The sequence below is a fragment of the Mastigoproctus giganteus genome, chromosome 7, assembly GCF_048544385.1.
Source record: "Mastigoproctus giganteus isolate SK-2022 chromosome 7, ASM4854438v1, whole genome shotgun sequence".
NCBI lineage: Eukaryota > Metazoa > Arthropoda > Arachnida > Uropygi > Thelyphonidae > Mastigoproctus > Mastigoproctus giganteus.
In genome coordinates, this window is record NC_143581.1 from 143,460,097 (window position 1) to 143,486,137 (window position 26,041).

Below are 26,041 nucleotides of genomic sequence, written 5' to 3' on the forward strand. Positions count from 1 at the left end.
AGTTATTAATCACTTTAGCCAGTAAGTTTTTAATCACTGGAATTAGTTAACTACCTAGGTAGCTGAGACTGGCAGCTTGAAGAAATTCAAAGGGCAGCTGGATGTGTGGGAGAGAAACACATAGGTTTATGTTTTTTTCTTTATTTTTTTATATTTATTTTTACATATTTTTATTTCCATCTTTCTATACGTTAAAATGATTTTCCTCCTAGTGATGGGGATTATGTGGTGATACGTAACAAATACTAAAATACTTAACAGAAGTTTGTTTTACTGTGGTTCAACAAGCTTCATCAAGCTAGATAAACAAACTGCTTGCATTTGTTTATCTAGCTTTACCATAAGGTACTATTCTTGATTTCTGTATGTAACATATTTATGTATTCATAGCTCTCGAAGAGAGAGACACAGTGTTGAAACCTGCTGTATTTTTTTTTATCCAAAGAAGTGAGCACAGTGAGCAGGGGGTGAAGCCCCTAGTTTATTATTATTATTATTAATTTTTTTTTTTTTTTGGCCATGCAACAAAAGCCTGCAATGGAAAAAAATTATTACAAAATACAAATAATTATTTATACTTAGTGTTAAAGAAATATCAGAGAGAAGTAATGATATGCAGTAAGTCATATTATAGGCTTTAAATCTTAGTTTGCAAAAGTCAGCCTGCATACAAAATGGCTATTTCCAATACAAAATAACTATGAGTTATTTTGTGTTGAAAAAGAACCCTACTTCTTCCTAAGATTAAGTAACCGTTGCTTCTACTGAAGAGAGCTTTAAAAATTCCTCCAGTCATTGATGGGAATTAAACCTTGACCTCTCCAAATGAATAACACATGGCAATGTATTGTGCTTGTTAAGCACCCACAGAGGATCCAGGTCATGGACAAGAGTATTCAATTTATTATTGTTTTTAATGAAACTGGAGCTTTTCACTCTTATCCACATTTGTATTATTTTTGGCAAATGATGTAAGAAGCAACTTAGCATTAGTTGAGGCATATGATACAAGAAAGCAAGCTTATACAGCATCAGCCAAAAAAAAAAAAAAAAACTTTCCATTTCACCCATCCAGTCACTTCAAATGTTTGTCTAGTTCAGCCTTAAATATATTTAAGCTATCAACTTCCACAACAACAGATGGAAGTCTGTTCCAGCAATCAACTACCCACTGGCTAAAGGCAAACTTCTGCCCGCACATCTATTCTACAACTGTCTTTCCTCAATTTGAATCTATGCCCCCTCAGGTTCTTAATATAAGCAAGCGGAAGCATCCCATCAGCATTGAGCCCGCTCAAACCATTCAAGGCCCTACACACCTCGACCAGATCACCTTGCAGGTGCCCAGTCTCCAGCTGCTGCAACTTGCAGAACTTAAGCATTTCTTCCCAAGCGTACCCCTTCGTTCCTCTCACCAATCCTACCACCTCTCCCTGTACTCGCTCCAGCAATTCCACACCCCCTACCAAAATGGGGCCCCCAGACCTGTTTACAGCATTCAAGGTGTGGCCCGACCATTGTCCTATACAAAGGGACAATCACTTCCCCGTCTCTGCTAGCAAAACTCGATGACCCACTCCGGCAGCCTGTCTGCACTGCTCAGTGAACTTCACATCCGACTGCACAATTATCCCCAGGTCTTTATAATTCTACACCTCCCTGAGCGTAGTACCACACAGTTGGTATGTTTCTCTTGGGGTACTGCTACCCATATGGAGTACTTGACATTTGTTAATGTCAAACTTCAATTGCCACCTCTCAGCCCATCTGCCTAACTTTTCCAGATCCTGTTGCAGTAGCATACTGTCTTTACTGTCATTAACAACCCTGCCAACTTTTGTATCATCTGTAAACTTTGACATTAGGCCTGATATACTTTCATCAATATCATTGATAAATACACAAAACATCAATTGGCCAAGCACCGTTACTTTCTCTTTTCATGGAGGGTTTCTTGATAGGCAACAGCACTTTCCAACATTTTTCTCCTAACCATAGAGCTCTTGTGCATGTTGGAATCATCTTCAAATATCATAAGGGAGGATTTAAGATGTTGAAAGGCCTTATGTCTGTTTGGGTAACACATTGATATCTTCACTATTTACCCTACGCCCGTGGAAAAAGCCCAGGTTCGAAAGTTCCTCGCGTCGAATTCCGTCAATGATGCGAGGAACTTTCATGGACTTTTTTCACTCTGTGACTGAGTTAGTCCATCTCAGGCTTAGACAGCAAGGTTCCCCCCCCCATGGGTATATGTAATAGCTTTCTGGGTGACCCTAATATATAGTTTTTTTTTTTTTTTGTTGGAAGCCCTAGGCATTGATATTTGATATTTTGATATCATATACTTGGATTTTAGGAAAGCTTTTGATACTGTGGCACATGGAAGACTACTGTACAAATTGGAGCAGTATGGCATTAAGGGCAAGTTGCTACAATGGATAAAAGGATGGTTGAGTGGGAGAAGACAGAGTGGTTATCAATGGACACTGCTCTTCATGGACTAATGTTATTAGTGGAGTCCTCCAGGATTCGATGTTGGGCCCATTGTTGTTTTCAGTATTTTCAAAGATATTGATGAAGGTATATCAGCATTAATGTTTAAATTTTCAGATGATACAAAGGTTGGCAGGGTGGTTAATGACAGTAATGATGGTATGCTACTGCAACAGGATCTGGAAAAGTTGAGTAGAAGGGCTGAGAGGTGGCAACTGAAATTTAACATTGACAAATGTAAAGTACTGCATATGGGTAGCAGTAACCCAAGAGTAACGTATCAACTGGTTGGAATTACACTCAGGGTAGTGGAGAATGAAAAGGACCTGGGGTAATTTTGCATTCAAATATGGGCCGCCTCCGTAGCCAGGTGGGAAGGAGCAGCAGTGCGTAGCACACGCTTCTTGATTAGACCGGGGTTCGAGCCCGTCACCACCAAATACGGAGGATGCAGAAAGGTCAGGGAATGACCACCGCATATCCCGGAGCAATATGGCCTTAGTTGCTAATGCTCCAAAAACCAAATAACAAACAAACAACAACAGCAGTCAAATATAAAGTTTTCTGAGCAGTGTAAAAGGGCTGCAAGAGTAGCTCATGGTTTCTTGTGACCGATATACAGAAATTTTTCTAGCAAGGATGGGGGGGGGGATGATTGTCCCCTTGTAAAAGGCAATGGTCAGGTCACACCTCCAGATTTGTAAACAGGTCTGGAGGCCTCATTTTAGGAAAGTTTTAGAGCTGCTGGAATAAGTACAGAGAAGGGCAACGAGATTGGTGAGTCGAACAAAGGGTTGATGTTACCAAGAAAGGCTTAAGTTTCGCAAATTGCAGTGTCTGGGGACTAGGCACCTGCGAGCAATGCCGGAGTAAGGCACGGACTAGCAAGGCCCTTGTGCAGGTGCCATTCTTTAAAGGGTGCTAAATTTTAAAAATCATGAAAAAAAAAAAAAAATTATATTGCTAATGCTATATAGGCTTGTTTTCTTGCACATATGGCATGCTAATGCTAATTTCTAGCCATAAATTATGCCTAAGGAAAGTAAAAAAGTGACACTCAAAAGAAACTTTATTTCTCTAGAATCAAAGATACAAATTTTTTATCATCTAAAAAAAGGGGGGGGGAAGGTATCATACATTGAAAACGTTTGAATATAAATGAAGCAACAATCCGGACCATAAAGAAAAATTAACAGAAAATTAGAACTGCTGTTACTGCAGGATCTTTCATTACCACAAATATGACAGCTCGTCCTTGAGCACCAGTAATTGAAAAAATGGAATAGCACTTACTATTTGAATTGTCGATAGCAGTGAAAAATGGATTCCATTAGATGGCAATGTAATTAAACTAAAGGCACTAAAAATTTATAACCATTTAAAATAAAATGGGGAATCTTCCGTTAACCCCGAGTTTGTTGTGCCAGTAAAGGGTTGGTTTGAGCAGTTTAAAAGCAGTTTCTCATTACATAACATAATAATTCAAACGTAAAGTGCATCGTCTGATAATGAACCTGCCAAGAAATATGCTGGGAAATTTCAAAAAATTATTGAAGAGCACAGATGCACACCACATGTGCCTCCGTAGCCAGGTGGGCAGGAGTAGCAGTGTGTAGCACACGCTTCTTGTTTAGACCGGGGTTCAAGCCCGTGACCACCAAATACAGAGAATACGGAAAGGTCAGGGAATGACCACCACATATCCCCTTGCAGTATGGCCTTAGTTGCTAATGCTCCTAAAAACCAAATAACATAACAGTAACATAACAGCATACCGCATGAAGTTTTCAATGCCAATGACACAGAAAAATGGTGTATTTTTGTTAGCTTTTGGAATGTAGCCCCCCCCCCTCCCCTTTTTGTAATGGTTCTTAGTCCACGGTTTCACACTACATGAGATTTTATAGGAACCTAACTACCATGTTATACAAGGGTTACCATGTAATATAAATTTTTTTTAACAGAGAAAATTAATTTATCTAGTGTTTTTTTTTTTTTTTTTTTCCTCATCTCAGAACAGTCACTTCTTTACAGAGCCATGTTCATAGGCTGGTTTGCAACCTTCTTTGTGAGTGTCATTTTTGATCATCACAGCTGTAAAACTTTCTCATGGTCCAATTTGAGGTAAAAATGATAGGTGGAATAGGACCAGGGTATGTCTGCTAGGGAGCTGAAGTCAATGATATTGTAGAGAATCTGTCATCTTTTAAGGGCACAAAAGTTGATATTGTTATATGTGTTGGTACTAATGATGTTAAAGTAGATATAAGGATTTGCATAATAAGTAATTTTTTTCAGCCTGGACTGTACTTGTTAACAGGAGAGATTGCTTCTACAGGGATGGGATACACTTAAATAGAAAGGTTGTAAGAATATTTGCTGATGCTATTGAGGCAGTGTTAGGTGGGTCGGAAAACTGCTAGCTTGGGGGAAGACAAAGACCAATAGATTGACAGTAGCCACTGGCAGAGGTGAAAGAGATTCTTGCACTGCTTCTATTAGAATGAGCAGAAGCCTGAAAAACAAGATGCATGGTATTTCAGAGACTGCTGGGAGCCATTGCGGTACAAGTAAACACATGGGTTGTGTTAGGCTAGCTAAGAATAGAAACAGGTGCAGGTATACTTGCGTGTACACCAATGCTAGGAGTTTAGTAAATAAATTTGATGAATTTGAGGTATTGCTCAAAACATCGAAGGCAGATATTGTTGGGATATCAGAGACGTGGTGTCACACAGATATAAGGGATGCAGAACTGCAATTTGGGGAGTACGTCTACAGAAAGGATAGACAGGATAGGAAGGGAGGAGGGGTTATGCTATTAGTTAAGAAACACATAAAATCCAAGGAAGTGAAGCGAGTCGACATCGCTGGACAGTGCAGTGTCAAGTCAGTTTGGTGTGACATAAGCATTGGGAGATCAAAATTGAGAGTAGGAGTGTGCAATAGGCCTAATGACTCTGATGAGTATAATAAGAAACTGTACAGGGAAATAAAGTGGGCCAGTAAATCAGAGAGTCTTATAATGGGGGATTTTAATTTCCCAGATATTGACTGGAATTTGTGGGTTGGTCACTCACACACTAGCAAGGCTTTTGTGGATTTACTGGATGATTGTTTTCTACATCAGCATGTTCGGGAGGCAACTAGAGGGAGTAATACTCTTGATCTGATTATCACTAGTGACTCTTCATGTTTTAAGAATCTGCAGATAAAGGAACCACTAGGTGGCAGTGATCACAGTATGCTGAAGTGGGATTTACTCAAAGAGGTAACTACCATCAGGGGGTAAAGGGAAGGGTTTTTGCTTTCGTAAAGGCGACTACGATGGTCTGAGACAGTATTCAAATTCTATACAGTAGGACCAACTGATGATGTTACCAACAGCAAATTCAAAATGGGAAGCATTCAAAGAACTTATCTTGGAAGCTACTAGGCTTTACATACCAACTAAGAAATATTGTTCAAGGTTTAGGCCAAAATGGATATCAGATGAACTAATGAGACATATGGCAGAGAAGAAAAATGCATGGGACATACATAAATTAACATGCGACACAGAAGCCTATGATAGATATAAGCTGGTCTGTAACCAAGATACAAAGGAGGTTAGGCAGGCGAAGGCAGATTACGAGAAATCCTTGGCAAGGGATGCAAAGAAAAACAGCAAAGGGTTCTTTACTTATGTAAACTCTAGAAGGAAGGGGATGAATCAGATTGGTCCACTTGATATTGATGGGTCAACTGTTGATGATCCTGCTCAGGTAGCTAACAAACTAAATGAATATTTTGCATCGACATTCACACATGAGGAGTTATTCAGCAAGGGGAATGCCAGACGTGTATTCAACCCTAGCAGTAAGCTACAGAATCGTGAAATAACTGGGAGTAAAGTGGAGGAGAAACTGTTGAAGATAAACACAAGAAAGGCACCCGGTGTGGATGGGATCTATCCAGTTAAATTAAAGGAGGCAGCAAAGGAAGTAAGCAAACCCTTAGCCATAATTATGAGAGCTTCCTTGGACTCAGGGGAGGTACCCATAGACCGGAAATGTGTAAATGTGACCCCAATTCACAAAGGAGGATCAAAGGCTGACACAAGTAATTATAGACCTGTGAGCTTAACTTCTGTTCCAGGAAAATTAATGGAGGCACTGGTTAAAGAAGCACTGCAGGATCATTTAGACAAGCCGTCAGTTATAGCTCAGACACAGCATGGTTTTGTTAAGGGGAAGTCTTGCCTGACCAACTTGATTGGATACTATGATGCAGTCACAAAAGAACTGGATGCAGGAAATAACTTTGATATTATATACTTGCATCTTAGAAAGGCTTTTGATACTGTTGCACATGGAAGACTGCTACACAAATTGGAGCAGTGTGACATTGGAGGCAAATTGCTGCTATGGATAAAGGGGTGGTTGAGGGGGAAAAGACAGAGGGTGGTAATCAATGGACACTGCTCATCGTGGACTAATGTTATTAGTGGAGTCCCTCAGGGCTCAGTGTTGGGTCCATTATTGTTTTCTGTATTTATAAATGATATTGATGATGGTATATCAAGCTTAATGTCCAAGTTTGCAAACGATACAAAGGTTGGCAGGGTTGTCAAGGACACTACTGACACTATGCTGCTGCAACAGGATCTGGAAAGGTTGAGCAGATGGGCTGAGAGGTGGCAAATGAAGTTTAACATTGACAAATGTAAAGTACTACACATGGGAAACAGCAACCCCAGAGCAACGTATCAACTCTGTGGTACTACACTGACAGTGGTAGAGAATTAAAGGGACTTGGGGGTGGTTGTGCAGGCAGATATGAAGTTCTCTGAGCAGTGCAGACGGGCTGCAAGAGTAGCTCATGGAGTATTGTCAAAGATATACAGGAATTTTTCCAGCAGGGATAAGGAGGTGATTATTCCATTGTATAAGGCAATGGTCAGGCCACACGTAGAGTACTGTATACAGGTCTGGAGGCCTCATTTCAAGAAGGATGTAGAGCTGCTGGAACGAGTACAGAGAAGGGGAACAAGATTAGTGAATGGAACAAAGGTGTGCTCTTACGAAGAAAGGCTTAAGTTTTGCAAATTACAGTGTCTGGAGACTAGGCACCAGCGAGGTGATCTGATAGAGGTGTATAAAGCCTTGAATGGTTTAAGCATGCTCAATGCTGATGGGATTCTTCCTGTAGCTCAGAATAATCACCTGAGAGGGCATAAATTCAAATTGAGGAAAGACAGATGTAGGATAGACGTGCGGAAATTTGCCTTTAGCCAGCGGGTGGTTGATTGGTGGAACAGACTTCCATCCCTTGTGGTGGAGGTTGATAGCCTAAATAAGTTTTAGGCTCAGCTGGACAGGTATTTTGAACGAACAGAGGGGTGAAGTGGAAGTGGGTTTTTTTTTTTTTGGCTGATGCTGCATAAGCTTGCTTTCTTGCATCAAATGCCTCTACTAATGCTAATGCTAAAGTACTGACATTTACATAATAATCCTAACTTGACAGTTTCTCAATGTTGAGAAATTGTCCAGTTTGGGTTGAAAATGTCTGCAATTCTTCCCAGTTTTTACCTTTCGTGTCCCTTACTCTGGTTGCCGATCTGTATGTTGATCATCATAGTCAGTATGCAACGTTCAGAAGGTATCAAGTAATATGCGTTTATTTTCTTAAAAAATATACCGATAGAATCACAATGAATTTTGTTATAGAACATTACTTATGTTCGATATGATTAGCATATATAATTGTGTACATAATTTCAAATTATTTGTTTCTATGTATAGCAAATTTATGATAAATAAAGTTATTATTATATATCTGTATAAGAATAAAGTGTTAGGTGGGTCGGTAAACTGCTAGATTGGAGGGATACAAGGACTAATAGATTAACAGTAGCTACTGGCAGAGGTGAAAGTGATTCTTGCACTGCTTCTATTGGAATGAGCAGCAGCTTGGAAAACAAGATGCAGGATATTTCAGAGACTGCTGGGAGTCATTGGGGTACAAGTAAACACATGGGTTGTGTTAGGGTAGCTAAGAAAAAGAACAGGTGCATGTATATTTGCGTGTACACCAATGCTAGGAGTTTGGTAAATAAATTTGATGAATATGAGGTATTGCTCAAAGCATCAAAGGCGGATGTTGTTGGAATATCAGAGACGTGGTGTCACACAGATATAAGTAATGCAGAACTGGAATTTTGGGGAGTACAACGTCTACAGAAAGGATAGACAGGATAGGAAGGGAGGGGTTATGCTATTAGTTAAGTATTAGTAAAATCATAAGACGAGTTTACCTCAATATAGTGCGTAGAACACTTCCGTATGATACCCTCCAGAAATTAAAACGGAAAAAACGAAAAAAATCGACAACTTACCGGTACATTAGAGTAAAATATAAATAATTAAATAATCAATTTAAAACAATTAAAAAATCAAATTAACGCAATTAAAAGAATCTAACGAAAATATTCAAAACGATTTTCCTTCCTGAAGCTGACAACGCTTTTCGACCGTATGTCGTGATCACAGGAATGAAAATTACCGAATCGATTTAAACCTGATACTTAAATAGAGATTACTTGTCTTCGCGCATGCGCCGCGTAAAGGTCCACGCAACGGAGATCAAATATGGCCACCGAACATTAACCGAATTCTCGTGTAATTTAATTTCAACAGTTTCTGCAATTAATAGTCGCGTATAATTACGTTGAACGTTAAGTATTTTGGCCTCGTTAAATAAAAAAGTATGTTTTTCGTTAATGGCATGAAAGGCTAATTCTGACGCTGCTGAACGAGAAGCACGAACTGAGGCTTCATGTTGATTTACACGAATATTAAGAGAAAATCGGGTCGAACCTTGATAAGACGAGTCGCAATCACCGCAAGAAATGTTGTATACCAGTTCATTAATTTGTGTTGCGAACGCTGAAAGAACCGAGCGATTGTTCAGTATAGTGTGTAACTTCCGTATTGGTCTAGCTACAGTTTTAAATTCGGTATCTTTAAAGAATCTGTTAAGCTGTTTGTGCCACTGTTCAACATATGGGACAGAAATAAAGTATTTTTTGATATTACTATTGTTGATCGGTGTAGTATTTTGTATCCTATCCTTAGCTTGTACCCTAATTCGGTTTATTGTGGTAATGGAATAACCCCTGTTTAAGAATCTGCTAGTTAATATTTGTATTTCTGAGTCCAAAGCAGAATCCGTCATTGAATATTTATAAGCATTAAGAAATTGATTAAAGATAATCGATCTTTAAAACACTGGTATGCTTCTACAGTATAATAGCTATCACTCGTTCACCTACAAAAGATCGATTATCTTTTGTAGCTAGACCAATACGGAAGTTACACACTATACTGAACAATCACTCGGTTCTTTCAGCGTTCGCAACACAAATTAATGAACTGGTATACAACATTTCTTGCGGTGATTGCGACTCGTCTTATCAAGGTTCGACCCGATTTTCTCTTAATATTCGTGTAAATCAACATGAAGCCTCAGTTCGTGCTTCTCGTTCAGCAGCGTCAGAATTAGCCTTTCATGCCATTAACGAAAAACATACTTTTTTATTTAACGAGGCCAAAATACTTAACGTTCAACGTAATTATACGCGACTATTAATTGCAGAAACCGTTGAAATTAAATTACACGAGAATTCGGTTAATGTTCGGCGGTCATATTTGATCTCCAATGCGTGGACCTTTACGTGCATGCGCGAAGACAAATAATCTCTATTTAAGTATCAGGTTTAACCCGATTCGGTAATTTTCATTCCTGTGATCACGACATACCGTCGAAAAGCGTTGTCAGCTTCAGGAAGGAAAATCGTTTTGAATATTTTCGTTAGATTCTTTTAATTGCGTCAATTTGATTTTTTAATTGTTTTAAATTGATTTGAATTGTGTTAAATTGATTATTTAATTATCTATATTTTACTCTAATGTAGCGGTAAGTTGTCGATATTTTTCGTTTTTTCCGTTTTAATTTCTGGAGGTTATCATACGGAAGTGTTCTACGCACTATATTGAGGTAAACTCCTCTTATTATTTTACTAATATTATTTTCAACATAGAACATATTGAGTAGTACAGCTCTGATTCATACTAGCTATTAGTTAAGAAACACATAAAATCCAAGGAAGTGAAGCCAGTTGACATCACGGGACAGTGCAGTATCGAGTCAGTTTGGTGTGACATAAGCATTGGGAGATCAAAATTGAGAGTAGGAGTGTGCTATAGGCCTAATGACTCTGATGAATATAATAAGAAACTGTACAGGGAAATAGAGTGGGCCAGTAAATCAGAAAGTCTTATAATGGGGGATTTTAATTTCCCAGATATTGACTGGAATTTGTGGGTTGGTCACTCACACACTAGCAAGGCTTTTGTGGATTTATTCGATGATTGTTTTCTAAATCAGCATGTTCGGGAGGCAACTAGAGGGAGCAATAATCTTGATTTGATTATCAGTAGTGATTCTTCATGCATTAAGAATCTGCAGATACAGGAACCACTAGGTGGCAGTGATCACAGTGTGCTAAAGTGAGATTTACTCAAGGAGGTAGCTACCATCAGGGGTAAAGGGAAGGGTTATTGCTTTCATAAAAGCGACTATGATGGTCTGAGACAGTATTTAAATTCTATACAGTGGGACCAACTGCTGATGTTACCAACAGCAAATTCAAAATGGGAAGCATTCAAAGAACTTATCTTGGAAGCTACTAGGCTTTACATACCAACTAAGAAATATTGTTCAAGGTTCAGGCCTAAATGGATGTTAGATGAACTAATGAAACATATGGCAGAGAAGAAAAATGCATGGGATACATATAAATTAACATGTGGCACAGAAGCCTATGATAGATATAAGTTGATCTGTAACCAAGTTACAAAGGAGGTTAGGCTGGCGAAGGCAGATTATGAGAAATCTTTGGCAAGGGATGCAAAGAAAAACAGCAAGGAGTTCTTTACTTATGTAAACTCTAGAAGGAAGGGGATGAATCAGATTGGTCCACTTGATATTGATTGTTCAACTGTTCATGATCCTGCTCAGGTAGCTAACAAATTAAATCAATATTTTGCATCTAAATTCACACATGAGGAGTTATTCAGGAAGGGGAATACCATAGATGAAGTAAACACTGGCAGTGAGCTAGATGATTTTGTTATAATTGAGAGTAAAGTGGAGGAGAAATTGTTGAAAATATGTAGAAGAAAGGCACCTAGGGTGGATGGGATCTATCCAGTTATATTAAAGGAGGCAGCAAAGGAAGTAAGCAACCCGTTAGCCATAATTATGAGAGCTTCCTTGGATTCAGGGGAGGTACCCACAGACTGGAGATGTGCAAATGTAACCCCAATTCACAAAGGAGGATCAAAGGTTGACACAAGTAATTATAGTCCTGTGAGTTTAACTTCTGTTCCAGGATAATTAATGGAAGCACTGGTTAAAGAAGCACTGCAGGATCATCTTGACAAGAATTCAGTTATAGCTCAGACACAGCATGGTTTTGTTAAGGGAAGGTCTTGCCTGACCAATTTGATTGGATACTATGATGTAGTTACAAAAGAATTGGATGCAGGGAATAACTTTGATATTATATATTTGTATCTTAGAAAGGCTTTTGATACTGTTGCACATGGAGACTGCTGCACAAATTGGAGCAGTGTGGCATTGGTGGCAAATTGTTGCTATGGATAAAGGGATGGTTGTGGTAATTAATGGACACTGCTCATTAGCATTAGTAGAGGCATTTGATGCAAGAAAGCAAGCTTATGCAGCATCAGCCAAAAAAAAAAAAAAAAAACCACTTCCACTTCATCCCTCTGTTCGTTCAAAAATATCTGCCCAGCTGAGCCTTAAACCTATTTAGGCTATCAACCTCCATGACAAGGGATGGAAGTCTGTTCCACCAACCAACCACCCGCTGGCTAAAGGCAAATTTCCGCACGTCTATCCTACATCTGTCTTTCCTCAATTTGAATTTATGCCCTCTCAGGTGATTATTCTGAGCTACTGGAAGAATCCCATCAGCATTGAGCATGCTCAAACCATTCAAGGCTTTATACACCTCTATCAGATCACCTCGCTGGTGCCTAGTCTCCAGACACTGCAATTTGCAAAACTTAAGCCTTTCTTCGTAAGAGTACCCCTTTGTTCCATTCACTAATCTTGTTGCCCTTCTCTGTACTCGTACCAGCAGCTCTACATCCTGCTTGAAATGAGGCCTCCAGACCTGTATACAGTACTCTAGGTGTGGCCTGACCATTGCCTTATACAAGGGAATAATCACCTCCTTATCCCTGCTGGAAAAATTCCTGTATATCATTGACAATACTCCATGAGCTACTCTTGCAGCCCGTCTGCACTGCTCAGAGAACTTCATATCTGCCTGCACAACCACCCCCAAGTCCCTTTCATTCTCTACCACTGTCAGTGTAGTTCCACAGAGTTGATACGTTGCTCTGGGGTTGCTGTTTCCCATGTGTAGTACTTTACATTTTTCAATGTTAAACTTCATTTGCCACCTCTCAGCCCATCTGCTCAACCTTTCCAGATCCTATTCCAGCAGCATAGTGTCAGTAGTGTCATTGATAACCCTGTCTACCTTTGTATCGTCTGCAAACTTGGACATTAAACTTAATATACCATCATCAATATCATTTATAAATACAGAAAACAATAATGGACCCAACACTGAGCCCTGAGGGACTCCACTAATAACATTAGTCCACGATGAGCAGTGTCCATTGATTACCACTCTCTGTCTTCTCCCCCTCAACCACCCCTTTATCCATAGCAGCAATTTGCCTCCAATTTCACACTGCTCCAATTTGTGCAGAAGTATTAAAATCTTCCATGTGCAACAGTATTAAAAGCCTTTCTAAGATCGAAGTATATAATATCAAAGCTATTCCCTGCATCCAGTTCTTTTGTGACTGCATCATAGTATCCAATCAAATTGGTCAGGCAAGACTTCCCCTTAACAAAACCATGCTGTGTCTGAGCTATAACTGAAGTCTTGTCTAAATGATCCTGCAGTTCTTCTTTAACCAGTGCCTCCATTAATTTTCCTGGAACAGAAGTTAAGCTCACAGGTCTATAATTACTTGTGTCAGCCTTTGATCCTCCTTTGTGAATTGGGACTAATGTTATTAGCGGAGTCCCTCAGGGTTCAGTGTTGGGTCCATTGTTGTTTTCTGTATTTATAAATAATATTCATAATGGTGTATCAAGCTTAATGTCCAAGTTTGCAGACGATACAAAGGTTGGCGATGTTGTTAAGGACACTACTGATGCTATGCTGCTGCAACAGGATCTGGAAAGGTTGAGCAGATGGGCTGAGAGGTGGCAAATGAAGTTTAACATTGACAAATGTAAAGTACTCCATATGGGAAACAGCAACCCCAGAGCAACGTATTAACTCTGTGGTACTACACTGACAGTGGTAGAGAATGAGAAGGACCTGGGGGTAATTGTGCAGGCAGATATGAAGTTCTCTGAGCAGTGCAGATGGGCTGCAAGAGTAGCTCATGGTGTCTTATCAATGATATACAGGAATTTTTCTAGCAGGGATAGGGAGGTGATTATTCCCTTGTATAAGGCAGTGGTGAGGCTGCACGATGAGTACTGTATACAGGTCTGGAGGTCTCATTTCAAGAAGGATGTAGAGCTGCTGGAACGAGTACAGAGAAGGACAACAAGGTTAGTGAACGGAACGAAGGGTTGCTCTTACGAAGAAAGGCTTAAGTTTTGCAAATTACAGTGTCTGGAGACTAGGCACCGGCGAGGTGATCTGATAGAGGTGTACAAAGCCTTGAATGGTTTGAGCATGCTCAATACTGATAGGATACTGCCTCTTGCTCAGAATAATCACCTGAGGGCATAAATTCAAATTGAGGAAAGACAGATGTAGGATAGATGTGCGGAAATTTGCCTTTAGTCAGCGGGTAGTTGGTTGGTGGAACAGACTTCCATCCCTTGTGGAAGTTGATAGCATAAATAAATTTAAGGCTCAGCTGGACAGGTATTTCGAACGAACGGAGGGGTGAAGTGGAAGGGTTTTTTTTTTTTTTTTTGGCTGATGCTGCATAAGCTTGCTTTCTTGCATCATATGTCTCTACTAATGCTAATATTAAGTTGTTTCACACATTAAACTTTGAATTTTCTTTTCTAAAAACCCAGTGTTTTTACTGGGTTTTCCTTTTTTGAAGGGGGTCAAAAAACCAAACCAAACCAAACTATTATATTAGGCCACCCAAACATTTAAATTCATATGCTGTGCTGTGTGTCTTATGTCTGTTAATTGCGTGTGTTCTATGGTCGATTTGTATATTTTTGCTGGACAAAAAAACCCAGTTTCTGGGGGCGGGGAACCTTGCTATTCTAGCCCGAGACCGACTAATTCAGCCACAGAGTGAAAAAAAAGACAATTAAAGTTTCTCTTGTGGCATTGATGGGATTCAAACCTGGTCCTTTTCTTCCTGGTTGTGGGGGGGGATGGTGACATACCAATATGCTACCTGTGCAGTTTTTAAGGGGGTCTGCAAACTTGTTTTGATTTTTGAAGGGGTCCGCAAACTTGTTTTAATTTTTGAATGTTTCATAAATCAAAGTACTTTAGGAACCTCTGAGTTGAGAGGTTCTTATATATTCTGCTGCAAGGCCCTCATGTACTCCTTGCTCCCCTCCCAGTACTGCCTTGCCTTAGTGCTGTCACTGATATTGAAGTGTTTTTTTTGCTGTTGTATATACTGTTAACCACATAATCTTTCTTCAGAGATTCTTGATAATTTTAAATAAGACTTGGTTATTAATTCAATTGAACTTCCTCTCCCACCAATTCATAACAAGTTATGTATTCAATTTGTGATGATTCTTTTGCTCGGTCAAATGCAGATTGTTTGGCTCAGATAATTTAGCCTTACACATTTCAGATGTTAGATTTGCATATTTTCAAGGATATTTTCCAATTCATTTGCTAAACTTACAAATAATTTTTTTTTTTTGATGACTGGTTGACATGTACTTAAAAGTAACTAATTACATAAAAGTAACTAATTCACTTGTGCTGAAAGGAAACTTTCAGCACAATACTTGTAGCACAAGTATTGCGCTACAAGAGAGCAGTATTGTCCATTATGTTCTGTTGATATTTTTGAGAATAAATAGAAATCAGTTATCAATTCATTGAAATATAGATCAGCAATTGAGTCTGATTTGACTCTGGGTTCTTGCATTAAGATTATCAGTTTTATATTTTTGATTTATTGCATCATTTATGCAGCGAGGCTATAAAGAATGCTGTGTTTTCTCCAGAATTGAAGCAATATTGAATGGTTTCAGTACCTAAACCACAGTCCATCATGTTGTTGACTATTGAACTATTTCTGCCCCCTCCCCATTGGGAGGAGGCAGAAATAGAAAAATATATATGGGTGGAATTTTGATTTTGCTTAATGTAATTTTTTCCATAATTTTTTCTGAATATGCCATATTTGTTACATTATGGAATTCCAACAAAATCTACAGGCACCTGGCCTGCTTATTCATTTCCTTTATCTTCCAAACCTGGAATGACCAGCAGGTTTTGCATGGAATTTTATTGAGTATTTCTTCAGCATTTCATGGTTGTTTTGTCAGTTTGATTAAAAATTGAATGATTATTGGTGATTTTCTTTTTGATTGCTGACATATGAGAATTAGGGTCTTTTTATTATTGAAGAGAACTTTGGTGCTTCAGTTTAATTTGCAGGTTGTGCATTTTTATTTCTGGCACTGGATTACTGCAAGGTGATTCATTGCCATCAGGGCTTTGCCGAGCCATTTTAATACCTGAGGCAGGAATGAAAAATTGCACCCTACTGTTAGTGATGGCAATGTTGGCAATTGTTTAATTTTTCTTTTGGTGCCCCCTTTCAGCTTTTAACCTGAGGCAAGAGCCCCATTCGTCTCACCCTCGGCAAAGCTCTGATTGTCATATATTTCATTTTTCAATCCAATCTAAATTTTTTTTGTGTGTGTGTGTGTGTGTGTGTGTGTGTGTGTGTGTGTGTGTGTGTGTGTGTGTGTGTGTGTGTGTGTGTGTGTGTGTGTGTGTGTGTGTGTGTGTGTGTGTGTGTGTTTCCATTAAGGGAATTAACTTCATTGGGAGTTAATTGTGCTTTACGTTCCTTTATTTCTTATGTTTTTGGGTTTGTCTGAAATATGTCCTATTTTATGTAAAAGCGGTGCAGTTGAACTGATAGGTGCAAAATGACTTCATTAAATTTTTGGTTGCTTAAGACTAGTTTGTTTTTAATTGCAGATTCTTAAACTTCATAAGTATTTATTTATTATTATTTTTTTAATTATTATTTTTATTCTACCCTATTTCATGTAAGCATCTATAATTTGGTTAATGGTTTCTAAGTAAGCATCATTAAAACCTGTGTTATTGTGTGACTATTATATTTTAGTATCATGAATTGCAGCATCCCTTGCCAATCAGTTCCAACTTGTGATTGCTCCAGTTGACTTGCTGTTTCAAAAACTTGTATTCTAAGCTTTCATGTCCCTTACTCTAATTGCCCATCTCTGTGTTGACCATCATAGTCAGTATGCATGGAGTAAGAAGAGTGATTAATTAAGAGGTTCTTATTTATTCTGCTGCAAGATATTAGCTGTATTTTCAGTAATTCAGAAAGAATTTAAAAAAGTTTTTAACCACATTAGTTACCATTTTAATTATTTTTTTTTAATTTCTTGTGCTTATAGCAATATTTTTCTACATACTGTAGATTTTTTTTATACTGTGATTTTTAATTTGCTACACTTACAGAAGTGTTGTGTGCATGCGTGTGTTTGTGTCTTTCTTGATATGAAACCTTAAAATTTTATTACTTTATTTGGGGCAGTGGCGAAAATATCATTGCGTAAGCATGGGAAATTAAAAAATTAACTATAAAATAAAAACATTATTAAATTAATATTATTATATTATTTCTCCTTGATCGGGGTTTCAGCCCATGACAGGTACTGGTACCAAGTGCACAGGGTGATTGTTATGTCTGATGTTACTGATGGGCGAGGAACTCTCTGACTATTTCATAGGTGTTCAGGATTGCGATTTTCTGGAATTCCTTGTATATTTTCTCTGGGAGAGCTATTGCTTCAGAATATGTAGGATCTTTGGCACCATACCAGTGGTTGACACAGAGTTTAGGATGGTCGTTATTTGTTACACATGCCATATCTCTTTGATCTCCTCCTGCACTTCATGATCTTTTCCTTGTGGATTTGATGCATGATGGCCTTTGTTATTATTGCACCATAAAACCTCCAATAAGAATAACAACTAGTATTTCTTAGCATGAAAACAGTTCTTGTCATAGAGATGCAATGTTCATCGGGTGCACAAAATGAGATAGTACTGGCAACCTAGATGGTACGTTCTGTATTATAAAGAATAGGAATATTGGCACAAAATTCTCCAAATAATTGTTGCAGTTATACAGTTTTTAGGAGAACGTGTACTGGCATTTGGGATAGCAATAAATTGCTAACCTCCATCAAGAATGGCAATTTAAGGCAATCTGCAACTGCCAGCTGGAGCACCTCCATAGCCAGGTGGGCAGGAGCAGCAGTGCGCGCTTGATTAGAACCCCAGTCTAATTAAGTGCGTAGCACACGCCTCTTGATTAGACCGGGGTTCAAGCCTGTAACCACCAAATACGGAGGATGTGGAAAGGTCAGGGAATGACCGCCACATAACCCCGGAGCGATATAACTTCCATCAAGGGTAAAGGGAACTGTTTTTGCTTTCGTAGAGGTGAGTACAGTGGTCTCAGACACTTTTTAAATTCTATACAGTGGGATCAACTAATAATGTTACCGGCGAATTCTAAATGGGAAGCCTTCAGAGACTTAATCGTAGAGGCTACTAGACTTTTCATACCAACTAAGAAATACTGTTCAAGGTTCAGGCATAAATGGATGTCAGATGAATTAATGAGGCTCATGGCAGAGAAGAAAAATTCATGGTATGCATATAAATTTTCAGGCAACACAGAGGCCTACAGCAGATATAAGCTAGTCTGTAATCACGTCACAAAGGAGGTTAGGCAGGCAAAGGCAGATTACGAGAAATCTTTGGCAAAGGATGCAAAGAAAAACAGCAAAGAGTTCTTTACTTATGTAAACTCTAGAAGGAAGTAGATGAATCAGATTAGTCCACTTAACATAGATGGTTTGGCTATTGATAATCCTGCTCAAGTAGCTGATAAACTGAATGAATATTTTGCATCTATATTCACATATGAGAAGTTATTCAAGCAGGTCAATGCCAGAAGTTTATCAAACTCCAAAAGGGAGCTAAGTAATTTTGTAATAACTGAGATAAAAGTGGAGGAGAAATTGTTGATGTTAAACTTAAAAAGGCACCTGGAGTGTATGGAATCTATCCAGTTATATTGATGGAGGCAGTGAGGGAAGTTAGCAAACCCTTAGCCATAATAATGAGAGAATCCTTGGATTCAGGAGAGTCCCCATGAACTGGAGATGTGCAAATGTATATCCAATTTGCTACACTTTAGCATTAGTAGAGGCATACGATTCAAAAAAGCAAGCTTATGCAGCATCAGCCAAAAAAAACCCTCCCATTTCACCCCTCCATTCATTCCTGTCCAGCTCAGCCTTAAATTTATTTAGTCTATCAGCTTCCAAAACAAAAGATGGAAGTCTGTTCCACCAATCAGCTACCCCCTGACTAAAGGCAAATTTCCGCACAGCTATTCTACATCTATCTTTCCTCAATTTGAAACTGTGCCTCCTCAGGTTCTTAGTCTGAACAAGAGGAAGAATCCCATCAGCATTCAGCTTGCTCAACCCATTCAAGGCCTTCTACACTTACCCTCCAGGTACTGCAATTTGCAGATATTAAGCCTTTCTTGGTAAGAGCATTCCCTATGTTCCACTCACCAATCTTGTTGCTCTTCTTTGTACTTGTTCTAGCAACTCTACATCCTTCCTAAAATGAGGCCTACAGCCTGTACATAGTACTCTAAGGTGTGGCCTGACCATTGCCTTGTATAACGGGATAATCACCTCCCTTTCCCTTTGGCAAAATTCCTATATATTATTGACAAGACTCGATGACCTGCCCTGGCAGCCCATCTGTGCTACTCAGCAAACTTCATATTTGACTGGACAGTTACCTCCAGGTCTTTTTCACTTTCCAGTTCCCTGAGTGTACTACCACCTGGTTGATACATTTTTCTTTGGTTATTGCTACCCATATGCAGTACTTTGCATTTGTCAGGTTAAACTTCAGTTGCCACTTCTCAGCCCATCTGCCCAAATTTTCTAGATCCTGTTGCAGTAACATAACAACCCTGCCAAACTTGGACATTACACCTGATATACCTTCATCAGTATCATTGATAAATACTGATGAGTGACACGAGTAATTACAGACCAGTTAGTTTAACTTCTGTTCGGGTAAAATAATGGAGTCACTGGTTAAAGATGCACTGCAGCAATAATTCAGACAGCATGGGTTTGTTAAGGGAAAGTCTTGTCTGACAAATTTGATTGGTTATTATGATGTGATTACAAAGGAACTGGATGCAAAAAATAATTTTGATATCATACATTTGGATTTCAGGAAAGCTTTTGACACTGTTGCACATGGAAGGCTACTGTACAAATTGGAGCAGAATGGTATTAAGGGTAAGTTGCTACAATGGATAAAAGGATGGTTGAGTGGGAGAAGACAGAGGGTGGTAATCAGTGGGTGCTGCTCTTCTTGGACTAATGTTATTAGGGGAATCCCACAGGGTTCGGCGTTGGGTCCACTGTTGTTTTGTATATTTATCAATGATATTGACGAAGGTATATCAGGCTTAGTGTCAAAGTTTGCAGATGATACAAAGGTTGGCAGGATTGTTAAAGACAGTAATGGCAGTGTGCTACTGCAACAGGATCTAGAAAATTTGGGCAGATGGGCTGAGAAGTGGCAACTGAAGTTTAACCTGACAAATGCAAAGTACTGCATATGGGTAGAAGTAACCCTAGAGAAATGTACCATCTGTGTGGTACTACACTTAAGGTGGTAGAAAAAGAAAAAGACCTGGGAGTAATTGTGCAATCAGATATGAAATTTTCTGAGCAATGCAGACAGGCTGCCAGGGCAGGTCATGGGGGTTTTGTCAATGATATATATGAATTTTGCTAGCAGGGAAAAGGAGGTGATTTTCCCTTTGTATAAGGCAACGGTCAGGCCACGCCTTGAGTATTGCATACAGGTCTGGAGGCCTCTTTTTAGAAAAGATGTAGATTTGCTTGAGCGTGTACAGAGAAGGGCAACAAGATTGGTGAGGGGAATAAAGGGATCCTCTTACCAAGAGAGGGGCTTAAGTTCTGCAAATTGCACTGGCTGGAGACTAGGCACCTGTGCGGTGATCTGATTGAAGTGTATAAGGCATTGAATGAGTTGAGCATGCTGAATTCTGATGGGATTCTTCCACTTGTTCAGATTACGAACCTAAGGGGGCATTAATTCAAATTGAGGAAAGACAGATGTAGAACAGATGTGTGGAAATTTGTCTTTAGGTAGTGGGTGATTAATTCCTGGAACAAACTTCCATCTGTCGTTGTGGAAGTTGATAGGTTAAATAAATTTAAGGAGGAACTGGACAAACATTTAGAGGGAATTGTTTTGTAATTTTTTTTTTTTTTGGCTGATGCTGCATAAGCTCATTCATTTGAGCAGTGCAGACGGGCTGCCAGGGCAGGTCATAGAGTTTTGTCAATGATATATAGGAATTTTGCTAGCAGAGACAAGGAGGTGATTACCCTTTGTATAAGGTAATAGTCAGGCCACACCTTGAGTATTGCCTTCAGATCTGAAGGCCTCATTTTAGGAAGGATGTAAAGTTGCTAGAACGAGTACAGAGAAGGGCAACAAGATTGGTCAGAGGACAAATGGGTGCGATTACGAAGAAAGGCTTAAGTTCTGTAAGTTGCAGCATCTAGAGTCTAGGCACCTGCGAGTTGATCGATCGAGGTGTATAAGGCCTTGAATGGTTTGAGCAGTCTCAGTGCTGACGGGATACTTCCGCTTGCTTAGACTAAGAACCTGAGAGGGCATAGATTCGAATTGAGGAAAGACAGTTGTAGAACGGATGTGCGGAAAAAGTTTGCCTTTAACCAGCGGGTTGTTGATTGCTGGAACAGACTTCCATCAGTTGTTGTGGAAGTTGATAGCTTAAATAAATTTAAGGCTGAACTAGACAAACATTTGGGGTGACTGGATGTGCGAAATGGGATGATGATTTCCCCCCCCCCCTCTGGCTGATGCCGTATAAGCTTGCTTTCTTGCATCATATGCTTCAACTAATGCTAATGCTAATTTTCGCAAGTTTGAAAAACATTCAATTAAAAAGGTTCCAAATGTGAAATTCAGTAATATTGATAAGTATTATTGGATTTAGCATTTGGAACCTTTTTGATTAACTATATATGTATAGCCTCAATTAAAATAGGATAATGCCAGTAGTATGGCAAAGCAGTAGAGTGAAAATGAACTGAACCAAATAAAATAACAATAACAGAAAATATATGGGGGGGAAAGAAAAGGGTAGTGTAGAAGCAATGTTCCTAAAATAATTTAGAAATTAAGCCAATTAAAAGAAATTTATCGGTGCCCCCCCTAGTAAGTACCCGTTTCCGAATTATGTGAAATCTCGCTAAGGTGGAAACGTAAACTAACAAGATTACATGAACAAATAAACTGAAAATTAAAAAATAAAATAAAATAGACTGACTGTTATGCCCCATCTCGACAGAGGACCACGAGGCCAATAATAGTCAGGGAATCACTGCATTTCGAATGCCAAACAAATCCACGCAATGGCAGAAAAGGGTAGTGTTGAAGCAATGTTCCTAAAATAATTTAGAAATTAAGCCAATTAAAAGAAATTTAGCGGCGCCCCCTAGTAAGTACCCGTTTCCGAATTATGTGAAATCTCGCTAAGGTGGAAACGTAAACTAACAAGATTACATGAACAAATAAACTGAAAATTAAAAAATAAAATAAAATAGACTGACTGTTATGCCCCATCTCGACAGAGGACCACGAGGCCAATAATAGTCAGGGAATCACTGCATTTCGAATGCCAAACAAATCCACGCAATGGCAGAAAAGGGTAGTGTTGAAGCAATGTTCCTAAAATAATTTAGAAATTAAGCCAATTAAAAGAAATTTAGCGGCGCCCCCTAGTAAGTACCCGTTTCCGAATTATGTGAAATCTCGCTAAGGTGGAAACGTAAACTAACAAGATTACATGAACAAATAAACTGAAAATTAAAAAATAAAATAAAATAGACTGACTGTTATGCCCCATCTCGACAGAGGACCACGAGGCTAATAATAGTCAGGGAATCACTGCATTTCGAATGCCAAACAAATCCACGCAATGGCAGAATGATACTGAGATCAAACTGCTGATGCAATAGATTTGCATAGCGGTGGTCCTTAAGCAGCAAAAAATAATAAAACAGAATGCCTAGTACTCGCATGGCCAAACCACACCACTGACAAAACAATAGTTGAACTGGAAATATATAGAAACCTATTAGGCTATATGTTCAACTATTGTTTTATCAGTGGTGTGATTTGGCCATGCGAGTACTAGACTTTGTTTCATTATATATGTATATATATAAAAACATGCAAAACTTTTTCTGGTGATGGTCTTTGTGATGGTGTGTCACTAGATCTTCCTTAGAAATTCAATGTGGAAACATTTCTGTGTATAATTAATAATCTGACTAACAAAAAAACAAACAAACAAACAAACAAACCTTCACTTCCCATAATACCTGCCCATTCCCTCAAGCTGTTCGTCTAATTATTCTCTGAATTCATTCAAACTATCTACTTTTGGTTATTAGTGTAGTTAATTAATTTTGGTAAAAGGTATGAGATTAGTTATATAACCTAGATACAAATATATTTACCATTTTATATGCATAGTATAATAAAAAAAAAAAAATTGTAATAACAATGAATTTTAAAATGTTTTTATGGAATGATAAAAAAAAAGAATTTGAAAACAAAGGTATTGTTTTCCATGGAGTGTTTTTTTTTTTTTTTTTTCAGTTCACGCTACTGAAAAGATAAAAATAGTTGGCAAGTATATACAAAGGGTACTAGGAAAGTTTTGCAATATGACGCAACAATGAATCACAAGAAGCTGCTTGTTGCTGCATGTTGAGACATGTTCATACGTGCATAGTAGCCGCCGCGCCAAGTCGATGGGCTCAGTTATTCATTAGTAGTGAGAGTGTCAAGTGCTTCCGATGGCATCGTGGTCACGAAATGAGATAAGGACAGTTTTGCGGTATAATTTTGTGCGTGGTTTAACCATAGACCAGTGCTTAGAAGAAATGACTCTTGCACTAGATGATGATTGTCCACATCGTACAACGATATTCAGGTGGTATAGAGAATTCCAAAGGGGAAATTTCACTCTGGAGGATTCTGAGAGGCCGGGAAGGCCACGAACGTCAGTTACGGAGGAAAACGTTACTGCTGTGAGGAAAATGCTTGACGAAAACAGGCGAGTGACCTACCAACAGATAGAGGATACTTTGGGCCTAAATGCACCAGCAATTCGTTTGATTCTGCAAGATCATTTGCACGTGAGGAAACTTTGTTCTCTCTGGGTGCCGCATCAACTGACTGAAGAGCAGATGACACGACGTGTGACTTGGTGCCGGGAGATGTTAAAAAAGTTTGATAAGGGACAATCTTGGTATGTGAACAACATCGTCACAGGTGACGAGACTTGGCTGTACTATTACGATCTGCCGACCAAGGCTCAAAACAAATTTTGGGTCTTTGATGATGACGACACACCCGTAATTGTCAGAAAATCCCGATCTGTAAAGAAGAAAATGATAGCTGTATTTTTCAAATCGAGTGGAATTGTGGAATGTGTCGTTTTGGACACGCAGAAGACAGTCGCAGCTAAGTGGTATACTGAACAATGCCTGCCTAAAGTAATTGGATCTATGAAGAACCTGCGGCCAAAGTCAAGAATGGACACCGGGTACCTCCATCACGAAAATGCTCCAGCTCACCGCGTCAAAGCCTGCACCGAATATTTGACCACGACAGGACTGAAACTTCTCGAGCACCCTCCCTACAGTCCAGACCTTGCTCCCTGCGACTTTGCACTGTTCCCGCATGTGAAAATGAAGCTAAAAGGGAGGTGGTTTTCCAGTGATGAGGACCTTCTACGGGCTTGGGACAACGAGTGTGCTTTACTCCCTAGTGAAACTTGGCAGAACTGGTTTAAAGATTGGTTTCGGAGGATGGAGAGGTGTATTGAATGTAGAGGAAATTACTTTGAAAAAATTAAATAAACAAAGCTGTATTGCAAAACTTTCCTAGTACCCTTTGTACAATATATAAAGTAGTGTATATTGTATATACTTTCTTCAGACTTTGGAATAGTTAGCTCATTTATTCCCAGTATTATACCGTTAGTGAATTATCTACTCCAAAGTCTGCAATTACACTGTATACATTGTATATATATACTTGGTATGGTACTAAGCCAACCTTAATGTAAGATCAACAATAATGCTGATCTTTCTGGTAGCGTGAATTGAAAACACCTTGCACAGAAAGCAATACTCTTATTTTTAAATTTCATAGTTTTCCTTTAATTTCTCTCTCTCTTTTTAATCATTCCTCACATAGCATTGTTTTAACATTTATTATTTTTATTATGATTTTTTTTTACCAAACTATGTATTTATATACATAGCTTAATATGCTGAATGCCGAATTTTGAACATAACCAAAAGAGACTGAAAAACATGTGCATGGATTTGCCAACAAACCAAGTTCTGTGACATCATTGAAAGAACAAAGTGCTTAAAATGGAAATGGGCAGGTCACATATCAAGAAGAACTGATGATAGATGGACCAAACAAATTTTGAAATGGATAACGCTTGACTCTAATTGCCCAAGAAAAGAACCAAAGATGAGGTTGATCAATAAAATTGTGAAATTTGCTGGTGTACAATGGCAACAGCAAGCACAAGACTGCAGTTCCTGGAAATGTATTGAGGTCATCATCTTGCAGTGGATCAACAATGGCTGAAGATGATGATTGTACAGCTAATTTAATCTCGAACTTTTTATCAAAATTAACTAGACTGATTACTAAAACCCAGGGGATGCATGTAACCTATTATACCATAAGAACAGCACTAACATTCTCTGTCTCATTTTTTGTATGTTGATAGTCTGGAAACAGTAACTCATGATTTTTTGCTTGCGTGTGGCTTATCCACATGGTTTGTATCATGTATATTTTTAAATGAACGTTAAAGTACCAAAGCCACTGCCATACAGTTCAGTTTTACTAAAATAGTTTTTTTGAAATTAATATGTGCTGAATTATTCAATCTATAAAACTAAATTGTCTGGCCATCAAAATACTCTGTCTGTAACCCATGGCCATGCTGTATATCCTTGAATG

General features: G+C 38.7%; 1 protein-coding gene across 1 annotated transcript in view; it reads left to right on the top strand.

Moving 5' to 3' along the window:
• The window catches only part of ksh (transmembrane protein 167A-like protein ksh), a 98,903-nt gene that overhangs the window by 27,743 nt on the left and 45,119 nt on the right, over positions 1-26,041 (top strand). The gene's annotated exons all lie outside the window — the stretch shown is intronic.